General features: G+C 36.0%; 1 pseudogene; it reads right to left on the reverse strand.

Annotated features, from left to right (window-relative positions):
* Positions 1-4,818: 4,818 nt before the first annotated feature.
* On the reverse strand, positions 4,819-7,266 carry LOC137964625 (potassium/proton antiporter CemA-like; annotated as a pseudogene).

Raw genomic sequence — 7,266 nt, forward strand, 5'->3', positions numbered from 1 at the left:
TAGATGAATTGTTCCTAAAATCGAAAAAGATGACCCCCTTCTTTTCTTCCTGAGCATTACCAATAAATATTCATTTACTTATACGTTAGGTTTTCATCTGTATATAATTCTCTTATTATATGAGACCAAAAAGAAGAAATGGCAAGATAAATTCTCTTGTATATAGATATAGGAAATAACGATGTGGAAAAACAAGACAGGTATTCTCTACAATGACGAATGACGAATGACGCTGTATAATAATGGAAAGGGATGTAGCGCAGCTTGGTAGCGCGTTTGTTTTTGGGTACAAAAATGTCACGGGTTCAAATCCTGTCATCCCTACCGATTACTTCTCTTACGGGCAGTAATGATGGATCAATTTGGATCGACAAAAATTTGGGGCATAATCCTTCATTTTTCATTATATAATACTTTATGCATGCATATTGGGGGTGGGGGTAAAAAAAAAAAAAGAGTCCTTCTCTTTACAGTCGTATCTCCTCCCATAAGAAAGCGCTCTTAGTTCAAGCTCGGTAGAAACGCGGGTCTCCAAAACCCGATGTCGTAGGTTCAAATCCTACAGAGCGTGATTCTGTTCCTGTAATTGGAATGTCGAATTACAATAAAATAAAAATAACTTCATTAACTTGAACTGCAACCTGCATTTGACCTCCTGCAGATTTAGGAGGAGGTCAATCAAAAACAAAAAAAAGAGATGTTACTCAATTAAAGGTCCAAACTGATCGCCGCGTCTGTATTGTAAATACGCAGTTACGAATAATCCGGCCAAAGTAATAGGAATTAGACCTAAACACGATTCCAAATAGAAAAAACTTCAATCATTTCAAGTTGTTTTGAAAGGGGAGAAAAATAGAGGTAATATCTATTAATAAAATATTAATCCGAATCGCTCATGAATCTCAATAAACAAGAATTGTCAATCGGCTTCGAAAGGGACTATAGAATACCTGGAATTTCACAGAAATATTCATTTTTTTTTGTTCATTCAACTAATTTCAAATAAGTCGTACCTTGCTCAAAACCAATCAATAGAGCTGAGGTTATAGTTAAAGCAGCCAGTAGAAAACCGAAATAACTAGTTATAGTAGGCATGAAAGAGCTAAATGAGATACGTTCTTTTTTTTTTTTTTTACATATGTTTATAAAGCACTTACCTAAGTTTCTATTTTTGTGAGATATGATGATAAAAAAACTACCAATTGACAGAATCGGTTCCAATTGAAAGTTCTTGATTCATAAGCATTCTAGACGGCACTAACAAAGATGGAGTAGCAGAGGTAGAAAAAAAAGATTAATTCACCCTCATTAATTCACCCTCTGTGACATCTACCAATCCCGTGATTTCGAATCAACGGATTTCCGCGAGCAACTGATGAGTCAAGTATAAAATGAGTCAAGTATAAACAAGTATAAAGTCAAAATAGCAATTAGAACAGTCCCGTGTCACTTTATTAAAAAAAAAAATTCTTTTTGAGTCACTATGAAAAAAAAGAATTGAATTTGAAAAAAAAAAATTCCATTTTGATCATTTTCTTTTCTTTTTCTAAAACCATGAACGGGGAGTTTCTAGATTTTGTACCTAATTGAATTGTGGGAATATGAGAATCTCTTTCATAAATAATTCTAACCCGTCGACTCACATCCTATACTACATACAGAGATAATTTTCTATTGAATGACACGCGGGTTCACCATAGCATAGACAAGTAATAAGAAAAGAAGAGAGGAATTATGTACCACTTCTTTTCGATACTGATTGATACAAACAAAGAGCGTTGCTGTGTCAGCAGAAGGATAGTTATACTGATTTGGTCTACTCTAAATACGCCTTCGGTACAATATTGACGATCTTACAAAGATTAAATATCAGTAGTTTTCCATTTACTGATCCCATCTTTTGCGGAATCGATCCCCCTTTGACTGTACAAGAATATGTGGAGCTCAGCATGTCTGGAAGCACGGGAGAACGTTCTTTTGCTGATATTATCACCAGTATTAGATACTGGGTCATTCATAGTATTACTATACCTTCCCTATTCATTGCGGGTTGGTTATTCGTCAGCACTGGTTTAGCTTACGATGTCTTTGGAAGTCCTCGGCCAAACGAGTATTTCACAGAGAGCCGACAAGGGATTCCATTAATAACTGGCCGTTTTGATCCTTTGGAACAACTCGATGAATTTAGTAGATCCTTTTAGGAGGCCTCAATGACCATAGATCGAACCTATCCCATTTTACAGTGCGATGGTTGGCTGTTCACGGACTAGCTGTACCTACCGTTTCTTTTTTGGGGTCAATATCAGCAATGCAGTTCATCCAACGATAAACCTAATCCGAATTATAGAGCTATGACACAATCAAACCCGAATGAACAAAATGTTGAATTGAATCGTACCAGTCTCTACTGGGGGTTATTACTCATTTTTGTACTTGCTGTTTTATTTTCCAATTATTTCTTCAATTGAGAGAAAGAAGTATAGTAAGAGTAAGTAGGAATTCTTTTATCCGATTCGGAAGGATATCATCCTCATAATTATCCATGACTGTTTATGTCTATAGCATGACCACTTGATGAAATGCGGAGGAAAGTGGGGTAAATGGCCGATACTACTGGAAGGATTCCTCTTTGGTTGATAGGTACTGTAACTGGTATTCCTGTGATTGGTTTAATAGGTATTTTCTTTTATGGTTCATATTCTGGATTGGGCTCGTCACTATAGTAATCGGATGAACCAGATTGTAGACATGAAAAAGTAAGAACTCAACAGGACCTTGCTCCTCGAATCAGACAAACAAAGAGGAGCAAGGTCCTGTTGAGTTCTTACCCTTCGAGCGAGACATTCATTCATTCCATAACATAAAAAAGTTGTAAATTTTAATTGTAAATTAATTCAGTCAATATAATCATATTATTTTTTCGTAGAAATGACAAAATGGGTCCTTTGCTCCCATCCCAAGTTTCAAACCACTGCGTTCTTTCCCTTATGATGATGCTTTTGAAGAATTGAATCCATTGATTCATAATATTCGACCCCCATGCAGACTCCTCCGAAGCAAGAAGAAAGAAGGAATTAATTGATTTCCTGGATGCCACAATATTATTTCTACGGATGAGACATCCTTTCTATACCACTTGAACCTTACTTCAGAAAAGAAAAAAAAAATTCAAAGTGCTTAATGTTCCCCGAAGAAACCAGAAATCTTTAATTTTTTTGTATATAAAAAAATCATTATTTTTAATATCTCATCACGGCGAAAACCCCCCCCCCCCCCCCCTTTTTTTTTTTCATTTAGAAATTCTTCGGTTCGTTCCAATACACCTGGACAAGAAAATAGTAATCTTTAACGAACTAAATCAGGAATCATTATTATTTCCACACAAGAAAAGGAATTTTCTACCTTTCTCTTGTGTGGAAAATTAGGAAGACGAGTAACCCCTCCTAGAATCATTTGTCCCTTTCATTTATACCTGCCTTATATTTTCCTTCTACTTAAATGCTAAATGCTATATTATCCATTAGAATTCGATTCTATTAGGTACAATAGAATAAAATAATATTGATGCATTGCAGAGCATTTACAACCCGGCAATAGGAGGCCTAGCATAGTCACAACACTCCAATCTTGATCGAAAAAAGATATATCTAGTTTTACTAGTAACTAGACTCGCGAGCGTATACAAGGAATTACCAACATCTCTCAGAAAAAGAGTGTAAACAAAATAAGCAAAAAGAAAAAGGGCCTTTCTCTTTTTTTTGGATCATACATAATTGCAATTGCATCGATTAATCAAAATTCGACTCTTTTTACCAACTTGATGAATCCGGGAATCTAGAAATTCATTTCAGACAATTGAACCTTCTCAAACTGTTTCTTTTTAAGAACCAAAAAGATTTGTGCCAGAGTAACAGATGCCAAGAAGAACAACAAACCTTGGACACGTAATGGATCTTGAAGTACTATTTCTGCATCTCCCTGACCAAACCCCCCCACATTAGGATTACTTGTTAATGGTTGATCAAGCTTGATGGATTCACCCTCCGAAACAAGAAGTTCTGGTCCTGGAGGTATAATATCAACCACTTGATGTCCGTCCAACGCATCAACTAGGGTTATTTCATATCCCCCTTTTTCTTTACGTACTATTCTGTTTACTATACCCGCTGCTGTGGCATTATAGACTGTATTATTACTCTTGCTCCCGTCGGGATAAATCTGACCCCTTCCTCTGTTCCCACCTATGTATATGGGATACTTTAAGAAGTGAACGTCTTTTTTAGTAGCAGGGTCCGGGGACAAAATGGGAAAGACAATTTCACTATATTTCTGACCAGGAACGGGACCTATCACAAGAATATTTCTTTTATTGGGGCGATAGCTCTGAAAAGACAAATTGCCCATCTTTTCTTTCATCTCAGGAGAAATACGATCGGAAGGAGCTAATTCGAATCCTTCGGGTAAAATAAGAACAGCCCCCACATTCAAAGACCCTTTTTTCCATTAGCAAGAACTTGTTTCAGTTGCTTATCATAGGGGATTCTTACAACTGCTTCAAATACAGTATCAGGAAGCACAGCTTGTGGAACCTCAATATCCACGGGCTTATTAGCTAAATGGCAATTGGCACATACAATACGCCCTGTTGCTTCTCGTGGATTTTCATAACCCTGCTGCGCAAAAATAGGATATGCATTTGAAATAGATGTCCGAGTAATTACATATATCACGATCAATACAGAAATAGATCGAGTCATCTGTTCCTTTATCCAAGAAAAGGTATTTCTATTTTGCATGGTCCAATCATTGATCCTTAAATTTCTACAATAAATTAGGTAGGTAGCTAGTCTAGTTCCCTACCCACGATTCTGCCATTGTACTGGAATATAGGAGGAGTCGAACCCCCTGCACGGGTAGAAGTATAAAGTGAGTCAGATTAAAAAAAAAAGGTTTGTTTATGTACGAAGTAACATTATGATCTGATTGATAGCCGCGGGTCAAATGAATTCTTCATTCATTCATTGAATGATAAATCACTACAAGTGAAGGTGATACCCGATTTAAATAATGGAAGATCAAATATTTCAAAATTGTATCTAGAATAACTGGAAAAGTGGAAACAAGACCAGATATAATTTGATCGTTATAAGCAAAGCCAAAATCTTTGTAGACCGAACCGATCATTAGTTCCCAACCATGGGGCGAGTGGAATCCGATACATAAATCAGTTAATAAAAGAATAGAAAAAGCTTTTATTGTGTCGCTTAAGTTATATAGGAATTCCTGAATCCAAGAATTAAGAATGACAAGTTCCTCATTACCCAGAATAGAATAACCACTTAGAATAGCGAAACAGATTATATTTGCCGAGAAGTGCAAAATAATATGGATATTATTTTCATTGTATATTTTGACCAATTGTATCGTTTCTTTGTGGATTCCTATATGAAGCTTTTGTATCTGTGTCTCCGGGTACTCCTTTATCATTTCATCCAAATGAAATAGTTCTTCTAATTCTATGAATCTTTCTAGAATGTTCTTCTCTTGAATATCATTCAAAAAGTTTCGGATTGCCTGGTATTCCACCAATTAATAACCCAGGGCTCTAGACTTTTATTAAATGAAAGAGAGATCCACCACGGCAAAAATACTATAGATACAAGATATGGGAGAGGGGTCAATGCTTTTTTTTTGACACTTTTTGTTCTGTGAATTGTTAATGAACCTACTTCATTCGTCGACTCCGTCTGATATTTCTATGAAGCATGAGTTCTATAACAAGGTATGTAACCTATGGATCCGTCTTTTTTTATTTGATTATTTGAATTCTTTATTTAGTCTTTGAATCTAGAAGGGGTATAGAAATGGAAGTTAGAATTAAAGATAAAAAGTCTGCCCCAAATGAATAAATGAGTAAGTTCCCAGATATCTCAGATATCTAAATTGGTCAAATTACACCAATTGAATTGCATCTTCATTTGTTTCTTTCGATGAGTGCCCGAAAGACCCAATTCACACTTCAAGTAATGAGTATTAGTCGGGTTTCGAGACGAAAGAACTCCCCTTGGATCAATCAATTATTCCAAAATGTTTCACTAGATGCCCGCACCGCGGGAATAATTGAGGGGATATTTCTGAAGAATATTGATGGTGAAATCAAAAATGTGTGGGAAACCCGAGATAAATTGGATGTTTATGAAAGATGCAATCCTTTTCAAGGAGCAAAAGAAAGGATCAAAATCGATTGAAAAAAAAGAGAGATAATTTACATCCGTCTGTATCTAACGTATCAATTCAACGAAATATTGGGTCTAAAAATAAAAATTCTGTACTGTATTCCGAAATGTTCTGTTCTGATATGTATGATGAATACATACTTACTAGACTTGTTACTAGTCTAACATAACAGAATTGGGTTGAGTCCCATATGCATAAAGCATAAAAAATAGTTTTGGTGAACAACAATTTAATTATTATGGTTGTTCCATATACGTCCACCTGTTTTATTCTATGGGCCACAGTGACAGTGGTATTAGACCAGAATATAATGGGGAAATAGAATATAACGTGTTTTGCTCGAATCAACACCTTGAAAGAAACTTCAGTTCAGTTAGATTCTATTATCAGTTAGATTCTATTATATTAAAGGTTAAAGGGGATTCCTGCCTTTCTTATCTCATGCCGGGAAAGCATTCATTATTCAATTCATTTCAAAATACTTCAATTGGTACGCGCAAGAAATAGGCCGATTCAGCAGCTTTTTGTTCAATTTCTCGTGGAGTCAAATTCTCATCCGTACGAGTCAAGGGAATGGCTCCCTGGCCTCTAATTTCCATATAAAGGACACGGCGAGGATAAAGACCCCCTTTAACTTCCATTCTGATTGACTGGATATCTCTCATAAGGAATCGTAGAAAAACGCGGCGATTTTTTCCAGGAAATCCCCAACGAAAAATACACACTATTCCTTCTTTTCTATCGAATCGATCATAACCACTACCTACATTCCACAAAATTGTGGACCACACAATAGGAACTAATGAACAGACCGGCTATTCCATAGAAAGCCATCACGATCCCTTGAGGGAAAAAAATTATTTGCTGAGACGGAAACAAAGATATGAGATTCCGACCAAGATAACTGGAAGTTCCAACCAATAAGAATGCTAGTGAGCCTAAAAAGAGGATACAGGCCCAGCAGAAATTACTTATTTTTCGAGACCCTGTTATAAGTTCTATCCATATACGTTCTGATCGCCAGTTCAT

Source organism: Aristolochia californica, unplaced genomic scaffold, assembly GCF_029961685.1.
Source record: "Aristolochia californica isolate CCGP_79_NKW_82.1479 unplaced genomic scaffold, dmAriCali1.0.hap1 SCAF_420, whole genome shotgun sequence".
Lineage (NCBI taxonomy): Eukaryota > Viridiplantae > Streptophyta > Magnoliopsida > Piperales > Aristolochiaceae > Aristolochia > Aristolochia californica.